The following is a 12,583-nucleotide window of genomic DNA, read 5'->3' on the forward strand; positions in this document are numbered from 1 at the left end:
AACACAGTCACACTTTATGGCAATTAAAGCGTCTTTAAATCTAGTAACCCCTTGCACGCTAACCACGACGTGAGTCTTGGGGACGGGGCGCGCAGCAGTTAGCACTGTCTGCGCTTAACAAGCGCACACTCTTCTTTATACCTCAATGATCAAGAATTTCATTCAATTTTTTGGTTTTTCCGTTCACTGTTCACACACACTGAGAAGAAAATTGCAATGTTCAAGAATTCAAGGTAACACGGGGGAATAATTGATATATAGGAAAGATCATTTGATGCTGGGTAGTCGTTTTCTCTAAATCTGGATCCAGCTACAAGGCTTGCCCTTAAGAGTGTGGTGTTCTTTGGTGTTGTGTGAGTCCTCGTCATTGCAAGTGTGTGAGTGCTTTGAATCCTCCAACTCGACGCTCCAGAATGTCACCCGTTCACCCCAAACACGTCACTGCCATCTTCACCCTGCTCTTACCTCGGCGAGAGCAACCTTCTCCATGCTCTCTCGATCTGTGGATCTATACGAAGTATTTCTATAGCGACCTCTCGCTCTGCTCACTGTCCGCGTCACGACACTCATCGGTCGGTGGTCCCCGTCTTCTGTTTTTGTTTTTGCTCTTTTTTGTTTTGTGTTTTCCCCTCCGTCCACTCGTGCTGAATAAAGCCGCATAAAGAAGAAAAAATGATGCGAGGAGGAGGATAGAGAGGAGGTGGAGGAAAGAGGCTAGCGAAGGAGAGCGCGAGGGAGGGAGAGAAACAACACCCGACGTGAGTGGATTAGAGAATGAGGAGAATGAATGTTTTTGTTCCAAAGAGATGCGGACGAATGGGCTGAAGAACTGTTACGGTACATTCTTAGGTAGATATGCAGATTCTAATCTGTGTGTGTCGTTGTGTGGTGTACAGTAAGGGTGTGTGTGTGTACAGTAGGTGTGCTTAGGTGTGTGTGTTGTTACGGTGTTGCATGTTTAGGTTGGTGTATGGTGTGTTGGGTGCTGTGTATTACGTAGGTGTGTGCGTGGTTTCTTACGGATTGTGTGTGTTCGTGTCGTGTGTATGCTTCGCGCCCGCGGTGTGTGAGTGTGGCGGGTGACCTGAGTGGTGTGCTGGTGGTGTGTCCGGTGTGGTCTGGGCTGTGTGTGCTGTTTGGTCGGTGTGTGGTGTGTGTCGGGTGGTGATAGTTGCTGATGCGAGTGTGTCGGTGTGGTGGTGTGTTCGGTGTGTCGGATGTGATGACGTGTGTGGTGGATATCTGGGAGTTTCATGGTGCTCATGAGAAGGAACGATAAACACAGTGCCTACTTGCACATGAAAAATTATTTGTGTTGCAAACTAAATAATTGTTCGTAGCAAATATACTATAGCGAAACAATCAAAGTGCATAGCTATAAGCCTTTAGAAGGGGCATATAAATACCTCTCTTATATAATGATTTAAAATTGAATATATATAATTATCAACAGCAGAAATGTTATAGATCTATAGAATAAACAATAGTACATTATCACTATGAGGCCCACTACTACAACATACAATAAAATTAAAACTACTATACACATTTTTAAAGGTGTAATAATTAATCTATAAAGTGTGTGGTGTGGAGTTATTGAGTGTAAGGATAAATCAGCAGCAGATATATCCCTGGAAGAGGAAACATATATTTCAGAAAATGGGTGAATTGTCCCTTTAAGCACTTTAATGTCATTTTGAGAGAATAATTGTGTATTTAATTAATCCTAATGGCTAAATAAGAAAGGAAAAGCAGCATTATTATTCCAAGTCCGCATACACCTGTGTGTGTGTGTTGTGTGTGTTGTGTGTGTGTTGTGTGTGTGTGTGTGTGTGTTGTGTGTGTGTGTGTGTGGTGTGTGTGTGTGTGTGTGTGTGTGTGTGGTTGTGTGTGTGGTGTTGTGTGTGTGTGTGTGTGGTGTGGTGTGTGTGTGTGTAAACAGTGTCCCGACGCAACCTTTCTCAGATATTGATCAACCGCTGTGTGTTCCTATTTGGCTCTCATCGACATGAAATATCCCTGACCTTCAGAGCAGCAGTCAGACGTCCCTCTGTGTGTTCAGACAGGACGTGTGTGTGTGTGTGTGTGTGTGTGTGTGTGTGTGTGTGTGTGTGTGTGTGTGTGTGTGGTGTGTGTGTGGTTGTGTGTGTGTGTGTGTGTGTGTGTGTGTGTGTGTGTGTGTTGTGTGTGTGTGTGTGTGTGTGTGTGTGTGTGTGTGTGTGTGTGTGTGTGTGTGTGTTGATCCATTATGCATGTCAGTGAAGTCATTTGCTCTCCTTCTGTCTCCATCAGCATCACCACATCATTACATAGCTTATGTAGTAACATGTGTATATATAAGATATTAAAAAACAATTCCTAATGTCTGTTTTTCTTTATATTTCACAGCTCTTCCAGCTCCATGGGTCCCGGATGTAGAAATGTACAAAATATTTAAGTTATTCTTTTCTATTCCTATTGCGCGTCATCAACGCAAGTGTGTAGCATTGATATCAGTTTATTCGACAAAATGCCAGGTAGACTAAAAACAGAAATGCTCACCGTGAAGCACAGCAATACCTTCAAAACTCATTTAAGTAGTAGAAATAATCATGTGTTTGCGTACGTTATCTCGCCAAGGGCAGTGGTGTGGAGCTTAGTAAAACTTAACCAAAGATCAGATTTAACCTGGATGAATTAAAGATCTGAGGAAAAGCAGATGGTGTGAAGGGATCAGATTATTAAAGCGTTTCCTAAGGACGTTATTCCACAAGTCAATTTCAACCAGGACCAACGTTATATGTCGTTAAGACCGGAGAGTGCCATTTATTTAAATGCTGTCAGTGTGGAGATGAGTTAACCCCCACATTTAGGGATTAATTTAAAACAGACACCCGTTGAAACTGCTGATGAATTATCAAGGAAGAACGTTTTGTCTTTGACTCAAAGAGCTTTGAGCGCTTAATCCATTTAGATAGAAGGTGTTGTGTTGTAAATATTTCATTTTCTGCTTTTCGGAAATTGAATCAGACCAAATGCTCCGATCGTTATCAGCTATCATTCGTTCTTAATTCTTTAGTTCTCTATTTAAAGGTCACCTATTATGCAAACTCCAAAAAAGACCCCCTCACTTTTTGTCCTGATCCATTTATATACAAACCTGTCTGAAAATGAGCTGATCAGATTTTGGCCACTTTGTGATGTCATAACGATGTTTTGGCTTGTGTAACCGTTAGCCAATCAGCAACCAAGGTAACCCCCCCCCACCTCCCCCTTATCACCTGAATCTCCTCCTAGAGCACCATTGAGTTCTTTGTAACCAAATGTCTCTCAGAGGGGCGTGGGGAGGGGCTCCTTATTTTCATCTAAAGTAACAGACAGAGAATCAGCACTTTGGAAACAGGGCTGAAACAGAGGGGATTATGGGATGCTGCAATGATCTGTTTGGTGTTTCAGCCAATCAGAGACAGGCTCTGTATATATCTGAGACATGTGATCTATTGATGAAAAACAGCATAATAGGGGACCTTTAAAGACCAGTGCACATTTCTCCTGAATCAAAACGTTCTTAATACTTAATTGTCTGATTTATATCCTCCACTTTAATCCTCTCTGAACACATGAACCTATAAACTGACATGGATGAACATGCACAAATATTCTGGTATGGTATAAAAGCATAAAATATTAACCTAAAACATTGTACACTGACAGAAGCACACACATCCGCACAATAAATACAAAGTGCTGAACATAAAAACATGGAAGAAGTGGAGTCTGCACTCTCGATAATGCTCCTGAAGAGTCTACAGGCTCTGCTGTTAATTAAGTTAATGTTCATGGGAGCATAATTTAACTGTGGACACTCTATAACCCTTAAGTGAACGCTGGAGCAGATCTTATTCAGCACATTTAAACACACAGCTTTTTTAACACTGGTTTTATATCTGAGCTTTCTTGGTTTTGTTAGATTTTAATTGTCAAATGGAAACTGTGCAGCTGAACACAGACTACAGCATTTATTAGAGTGGGATATGTGTAATCCCTCAGCATGTATTCACTGATACTCACCTTACTGAGTGTCAGTGTGCAACACAGCTCAAAATAAGCAGACAAAACCACACACACTCCACCAACACACCATCAGAAGAAAGGCTGTAACTGAGAAGCAAATACATGAAAATGGAGAGAAGGAGCTGTATCTCTGTTTTGTAAAATATGATAGTCACACTAATATAAAATAAGGCTGCTGTGCCGCAGTGCAGGTGAATGATTGAGAAGGTTTTACCATCACATGTGACATTTTACAACCTCTATTGGCAACAAGTAGGAACTGCACCACAGATCAAATGTGTAAACTCTGCACAAGTCCGTTTTTATAATGTTGTGTGAAGAAATTCATTAATATTATTCAGCAAATAGTAGTGTTTCGAAAAGCACCTAAAAACAACAGGGTAATCAGTTTATATCAGCAGGTAATACAATGTGTAAATAACCTAGAAATCATATACAATAGTCATGTTTAAAAAAACTAATATTTACCCGGAAACACATCCATTGTTGAACAGATGCTAATGTTGGGGTCGGACTTAGGATCTCCTGTAAAGCATTTATTAGAGGCATAAATAAGATTAAACATTGAGGTGATCTGCAGCGGTAGGAGCCAAACAACCATTGCAGTTTAATTAGTAAAACAATAAAGAAAAAAGACAAAGTAATTAAACCAAATAGATGTCCCTAAGACAGCTGGGCACTATGGTTTTTAAGCCAAAGTTCCTTGAACCGTGGTAAATATAGTGTTAAGCCTCTGGCACACCGAGCCGATTATCGGCGTCGATAGATGTCTGGCCGTCGATGAGCGTCGTGCCGCCCTACTCAGATTGGTGTGTCCCGCACCGTCGTGTCTTTTCAGCCGTGCCGACACCTTCCGCCGCCGATTCAACATGTTGAATCAGTAGGCTGTCGGTAAAAGGCTGTCGGCTAAAGAAATCACTCTGATTGGTGGTTCAGCTAGCGAATCAGTGCATGAGAAGCGAAACAGAAGTGAGGGACCCAAACAAACGATTAAGAAGGCAAATGTGAGGTTTCATTTAACTCCAGCTCTCGACACAGGTTGGGGAAAGCCCCATGAGCTTCTCGCTGTAGAGTGAAAATGGAACACGCTATTTGTTGTTTGTTTACATCACGCAGTCTGTCTTCCGGTTGTTGCCTCTTTTAAATGACGAATACACACTACCGCCGCCTGCTGGTAAGGAGAGTTATTGCCGCTCAGGCATGCGCAGTTCATACGTGCTTCTTAGCTGTCGGCTGATGTCTTTGCGTTGTGTTCCAGTGCGACACATGGCCATTAAGTCAAGGTTTGTTTGCAGCTGCAAACTCTATTTACACAATACACTGTAAAAAGAAGTGGGCGTAGTCACTGTGCTTTGACTCATTGGTTGTTTGACTATCACCATCATGTTTTCTTGGATATATTTGGACTATAGGGTGGAGTTGGGACCAAGCCCCCAGGAAGTGCGCCGGACTCTGTTTTAAAACTAAATAAACTACCCAGTATGAACTATTTTATAGCCCTTATTAGAATCATTCGGTCCTTAAAGTTGTAAAATGCACTAAAAACCGAATCTAGATTTATTTTTTCTCCATTCATTCTAGTAAGACGAGAGTTGGAGCTCGGGGGGCGGGGCTCAAGGGGCAACTCAACTGCGCATGCTCTAGCCAGGCATGACGGGTAATCTGTGACGTTTCGCTCTCAAAAGTTGGGCCATTTTGCCTTCATGCGCCAATGAGCAGCTCTCATAGGAAAGAACGAGACCCCGCCTCCCATGCTGTATCCAGTTCTACAATTAGCAGCCACCTGAACCTATACTTACCTGAAAATAATAAACCGCAGACTCCTTAAAGAGTGTCTTTCTGGTAGTCACTTCCTAAAGTATACACTTCTTTATTGCCTATTGAGATAATACATTAAAATACAAGACTTGAAACTAAAGATTGGGACCATTACTTCTTCAGAAAAATGTTTAATAATTTAGTAAATCAATTGAGATGTATGGCAATTTTCTCATAGACTTTCATACAATCTGACTTCTTATTGCAACCATGGCCCTCTGCTGGCCAGTTGAGAGAATGCAGAGATATTGGTGGATACATTCATAGTTAATTTGGGTCTTTTTAAGGAATTACTGACTATAAGAAATACATACCACTATACTTATCCTTTAAAGCTTTTTTAATAAACCTGTCTTTGGCTCCACTCAGATTTAACTCAAGAAAATAAGATTATTCCTGCCTCTCAAGATTCCTGCAGCCATTTATATGGTTTGCTCCTGTATAACACTGACTAGCACAAACACACATTTAGGCTGATTCATACAAACACTACGCAGTAACAGTGAGACAATCGAGAGTTAAGATGAAGAGTCGGCATCTTTTTTTATAATACTTTTGTACTCAAATCTGGAAAAAAAAAAGCCTGCAAATACAACACTTCAGTTGCATGTGTGTGTGAGGTGAAGTGCCTCGTCCATTTCAAGTGTGACATAGAATCTTTTTACCTTATTAGACTAATAGAGTACATGTTAGAATAGTGATCATGCTTATGATAATCATGATTTCAGCAGGAGGAAGAAGGCTGTTTGTTATTTTTGGGTGCCTTGAGTTCAAACAGCAGAAACTGACGCGTCAACAGACAGACGTGCTGAGACTGCCAAGGCACACNACATGTTAGAATAGTGATCATGCTTATGATAATCATGATTTCAGCAGGAGGAAGAAGGCTGTTTGTTATTTTTGGGTGCCTTGAGTTCAAACAGAGAAACTGACGCGTCAACAGACAGACGTGTCAAAACGATCATAGGTGTTATTATTACATGCTTTTCTTTCAGTTTTAAGTAACTCTTTTCATATTTTAGTCGACAAATGGTTAGTTTACTATCCCACTGAGAGTTTAAGAGTGATATGTTGTGTACATGTTTTCCAGTGCATGTTTGTAAGTAGAGATAAAGACAGAGGTGAAGCTGTTTCGACGCAGAAGGCTTGTAGAAAATGCCTTTTTTATTTTTTCTACGTTCGGTTGTCTTAATTTATTCTCACTGTTCCATTTTTTTAAAAGAGGGGGAGGACATTGGTTTTTACTACTTTCATTTTTGACTTAAAGGTGGGGTATGTAATTTTGGAGAAACCAGCTCGAGTGCGCTAGAATTTGAAAGTACACAACCGGGAAAAATCTGCCTCTTCCTTCCATGCTTCCTTCAGACTTCCTTACAGAGCCCCTCCTCCAACACACACGAACGCACACATGACCAATGAGGGCACCAGATAAGTTTGTGCACAGATGGAAGGCTGACAGGCAGGTAGGCCATCCAGTTACTTTAGCCGGGCCGGCTCAGATGATTGGTCGTGTTTTTTACAGCGCTACAGCTTCCACAGATGACATTTTGTTATAGCTATTTATTTTCAAAGCATTTAATATATTCATTGCTATCGGGATGTTAAGAGCATTCCATGGAATATAACAAAAAGTGTATCTGAAGTGAATTACCTACTCCACCTTTAACACTATAGCTATATCCGGTTTGTTAAATATGCTAGTTTTAGTTCTCATGAATGCTGTTGAAACGAATATTATTTCCGTCAGATTTATAATCCTCCCTTCGCAACGACCAGGTTGGTTTTCTGGATCCACACTTTATGTTATACTTTGTGCACTGTGTTGAATTACTTCTGCTGTACAGTTAAGTGCGTTTTCACATAGTATTTGCAGCTCTGTTTTATTATTCTGTTCAAAAAAGCAAACATCTGTCGGGCAGCTGTGGAGGTTTCTTCTGTCCATAGAGCCTCGGCGTCTGTAAACATGAAGCAACGTGACACATGCATTGTAACAGGCTTTTAAAAAAGGCTGTGTTTTGATTTTATTTGACTGTCTTTCACCTGAAAAACATGTATTTTCAACAAACTGACAGGTTGTTTTTTTATTTAATTTAAATGAATGTCAATATTCTCAACAAAATAAATCTTTGTTCTTTGGTTTAAAAAACAGATATGTAAATCTCATTTTTGTTACAACCCTGACAGTCTGAAATAACAAAACAGGTTATTTAAATAAACATTGGGATACAGTTTGCAAAAGCTTCGTCCTAAATGATCTCTGATGTTTGCTAAAAGTGTTTACAAACAAAGCAGATAACGTGCGTACAGTTTGGCAAATTGTATTCATACAATTTGCCAAACTGTACGCACGTTATCTGCTTTGTTTGTAAACACTTTTAGCAAACATCAGAGATCATTTAGGACGAAGCTTTTGCAAACTGTATCCNTTCGTGCGGATCCAACTATTGTCGCCTCTTCTCCATGTCTCTTCTACATCAACATGTGTCCGCCTCTTCTCCATGTCTATTCTACATCAACATGTGGTCCCCTCTTTTTCATGGTTTCTACATAACATGTGCCCCCTCATGCTCTCTACCACAACATGTGTCCCTTCTCTCCCTCTTCTCCTTGCTCTTCTATCACACATGTGTCCCTCTCTCAGTCTCTTCATCATACAAAGTGCCCCCTTCTTCATGTCTCTTCTCTATATTATTTTGTGTCCCCTTTTCTAGTCTCTCTACATCAATCTTGTCCCCCTCTGCGGAAAGGATCTCGTGTTTAATGTTGTTATATATTGTCTCTCTTTTTTGTGTGGCGGTTCTCCATTCTATTATTGCTGTGTATGGTCTGATTCAGGGTTCATCTCTATGACATAACGAGTGTGCTTTGTGACCATTACCAATCACCAACAGGTTAATATCCCCCCCCCTTCCCTCTCCTCCCTTCCCCCCCTTATCACCTGAATCTCCTCCTAGAGCACCATTTAGCGCTTTCAAACCGCAGCACTTTTCCCACAAAGGTTCATGAGAACTTAGTTCATCAGAACTCTTTAGTCTTTCCGGCCGGAAGCCCCTGGAGTTAGGGACTGGCTTCAGTAGAAGCTGCTGGGACTCCCAGCAGCTTCTACTGAAGCCTTCCGAGTAAACCGCCAGAACGCCGACACTTCCTCATCTCCACCGCTCCCATGTTTACTTTTGTGTTGCCATAAGTTAGTCTCTCTGCGTTTGTGCGCTGGGCTAATGCTAATCATGCTAATGCGAGGATAATAAAATGGCGGCTTCACAAAACTTTTTGGGAGTTTTACGGGGCATGGTTTGCAATCCGCCCAGCCAATCAGAAATAGGAACCTTTTTCTCCCACGAAAGTCCCTGCTCTCTAGCAGGGACTGAAAAGGTTCTGATTAACTCATTTGAGTTCCGGCTCTTTTTGCTGTGAACGCGACATTTCGGAACTATATCGGAACTAAAGTGGGAAAAGTACTGCGGTGTGAACGCGGCTGTGGTGTTCTTTGTAACCAAATCTCTCTCAGAGGGGCGTGGGGAGTGGCTCCTTATTTTCATCTAAAGTAACAGACAGAGAATCAGCACTTTTGAAAACGGGGCTGAAACAGAGGGGATTATGGGTAATGCTGCAATGATCTGTTTGGTGTTTGGAGCCAAACACTTCAGAGACATGTTCTGTATATATCTGAGACCTATAATATAAAACAGTATAATAGGTGACCTTTAATAAACCGTATTGCAAATCATATTGTCAGAAGCTGTTTCAGACACTGCTGTGGGAATTCTCTGTCATCCAGGAATCTTTAAATTGGCCTTAGGACAAATGTTTTGATGGTGAAGAGGATAAAGATGAACAGATGTTTCCCATGGTGCAGTAAAAAGAAATGTGTAACAGTTGAAGGACTTAAAAAGGACTTGAATTACGTGTTTATACACATGGTTCTTATTCAACCTTATTCCCACAGAATGAGGGGAAATCTGTACTTAGGAATTATATTTAAACACTTTATGGAGCACATGTGGAGGGGCTCAACGTCGATACAGAAAACATATATTGGGTCAATATTTATGATTAAGTCACATACCCGGATCTCGTTGGCTAAAGCCATGTCGATCATGTTGCTGAAGGAATCGCTGACGTCGGTGAGGATCTCGTGGATCGCCTCCCTCATCGACTTCAGGAAGAACTCATCATCGGTGTGAAGGCACCTGAGGGGGAGGGACGTTTTGGATATTTTTCCACATAAACGTCTTCTTTTCCCGGCAATTGTATCAAAGAATTGTTAAAAGTCTTACCTCTCTGTGATATTGGTCAGCTCCATACACTTGTCCAGCAGAGATTTCTCATACTGCCCCAAAAGGAAGAGAAGAAACACATGATCAAATGCATTGGCATCAACATTTGTTATAATCAGAAATATTGTCTTTAAAATAAAACTTTCGACATTCTGATCATTGACATAGCTCGATAAATCCAAAAACTTTCAGGAACCTAATATAGACTCTCAATCAAACCTAGGATTGAGAGTGTGTGTAGACTTAAAAATGTATTTAGCAGTGACCAATTGATTTTCTATTCTTAGTGATGATAAGCCAAATCAAAGTATGAATGGATCACACTCTAAAGTTAGACGTTTTAATGTAACAGCATGAAAAAGTCCTAATTAAATCTTAATTGGTGAGTCAGGAAGTCTCAGTGCCTGATCTGAAAACTTCACTGCATATTTTCGCCTTTGTCTTATTTTGAAACATTGATTATTTTAAAGCCTTGAGGACCCAAAACTGTTTTTATATGTGGTGTTTTTATTTTCTTTCTGTTGTATTTTTATTTATTTTTTCACTCTTTCTTGTCCTTTTAATATATTCTTGTGATTTGATTTAACTTTTAGCACTGTCATTCATGTTTGTTAATCTATAGAGCCCACTGAGTCAATCGTGTTTTGGGATATTGGGCTATATAAATAAACTTTGATTTGACTTCTTCCCTGTCATCACTTTGTCTTATTTGGGAACATTGATTATTTTTGAGGACCAAAACCTGTTTTGATTTGTGTTGTTTTTATTCTCTTTCTGTTGTATGTTTCCCTCTATCGTGTCCATGTATTATCTTAGCACTGTAATTCATATTTGTTAATCTGAGGCATCATGTTTTGTGATATTGGTGTAATGAAATACACTTTTTTTTTATTTGACTTCTTCCCTGTCATCACTCACCTTCTGCATCTCAGGCGGTGTGTTTCGGGCGGCGCTGTACTCGTGCACCAGCGAGCGCACGTGGCAGTTGGCCCTGACGGCCGTGCTGTGGACCCTCTGCCAGCGACCCTTCTCCAGCCGCTGGAACATCTTCCCCAGCTCCGTGCTGACCACCAGCGCCCTGCGCAGCAGCGTCTGCAGGTTGTTCCTCGCCACGTGGTCGCCTCCCCCGACCCCCGAGGCCAAGATAAGCTCCCCCTGCTGGGCGTCCTCCTCCACCCCGATGGGCTTGGCCTGCAGGACGCACATGCACTCCACCTCCGTCATGTGGCGCAGATCCTCCATCCAGCGCTGCACCGAGTCCACCTGGAGGGTCTGCATGCGGGTACTGTGGGAGAAAAACACAGAAAGATTAAGTCGGAGCTAGTTTAAAGAGGCCCTATTATGATTTTTGGGGTTTTCCCCTTCGTGCATGTAAATGGTCTGCAAAGGCTTAAATCACAAGTTTACATCTGTGACATAATGACATTGACCGTCTTCCACTAATGTACATTCTCAAAGATATTGAAGTGACTGTTATTTTTGTATGTATTGATTGTTGTGCTTTTATTAAGGTCTTATGTGCATGTATAAATGTGTCTTTGGTTGTGTATGTATATACATATTTGCATACATATTTTTATATATATTTGTTGTTTTTGTATTCGGGATTGTGGGAAACGGTATTTCGCTCTCTGTCTGTACACACAAACTGAAAGATTGACAAAAAAGTTGACTTTAACATCTTTACGTAAACTTTGCGCTTCTATTGGCTAGCACTCCAACTCCTGTACGTGAATAGGCTTAAAGGGCGGGACCACTCTAAAGCGGTTGACCCCAATCAACAACAAGCGGCCATCCAACAATCAGAGGCAGACTGGGCTCTGGTTTCAGACGAAGGGGTGAAAAGACGGTGCTGGCTGCACAGGCATATGAGAAGAATAAAAGGCTTTTTGAACATTAAAGCGATGGAGACATAGAGGCACCCACCAACACAAAAAAGGGAAGCATAACTTTTACCAGTACGGCTAACTTGTGCATATTAAAGTGTATTCAGTGTGTTTATGTGGATCCATGGCTGGCATCAAAATGACGGTTAAGTGAAACAGACCAGAGCCGCTATTGATCGCGTGCAGAGAGGAAGTCTTAAATGCCTACTTGCTGGAACGTTGATTTGGCAAGCATACAATTGAGGGATTAATTGACAGGTACAGGTTCAGCAGTAGTTGCTCATTATTGATATTAAAATGACCTGCACAAACAAAACCACTTTTTGAGCACATGAACTCAGCATCACACAGACAGTGTTTTCTGAGATCCGGGAAGTGATGACTATCCTTCCGATTAAAACTGGACTAAAGCTTGAAGTAGATTTATGGAAAGAACCTTAATCATCTTTTCTCCGCCTCCGGGGTAACATGCGTTAATCAGGAGAAAATGACAGGAAGTGGTTACTCGTAAATTAGTTGACACAAATGGACGGGATCCATTTAACTTGG

General features: G+C 41.2%; 1 protein-coding gene and 2 long non-coding RNA genes across 3 annotated transcripts in view; 1 reads left to right on the plus strand and 2 right to left on the minus strand.

Moving 5' to 3' along the window:
- The window catches only part of glmna (glomulin, FKBP associated protein a), a 458,443-nt gene that overhangs the window by 391,444 nt on the left and 54,416 nt on the right, over positions 1–12,583 (minus strand). The gene's annotated exons all lie outside the window — the stretch shown is intronic.
- Positions 1–12,583, minus strand: part of LOC104943254 (uncharacterized) — a 158,699-nt gene that overhangs the window by 118,380 nt on the left and 27,736 nt on the right. The window lies entirely within an intron of this gene.
- Positions 11,357–12,583, plus strand: part of LOC104943181 (uncharacterized) — an 11,841-nt gene continuing 10,614 nt past the window's right edge. Inside the window, exon 1 of the long non-coding RNA XR_798089.1 lies at positions 11,357–11,435. This is a non-coding gene — a long non-coding RNA (uncharacterized lncRNA). The remainder of the gene's footprint in view (positions 11,436–12,583) is intronic.

The sequence above is a fragment of the Notothenia coriiceps genome, unplaced genomic scaffold, assembly GCF_000735185.1.
Source record: "Notothenia coriiceps isolate Sejong01 unplaced genomic scaffold, NC01 NC01_scaffold00000339, whole genome shotgun sequence".
In the NCBI taxonomy this organism is placed as follows: domain Eukaryota; kingdom Metazoa; phylum Chordata; class Actinopteri; order Perciformes; family Nototheniidae; genus Notothenia; species Notothenia coriiceps.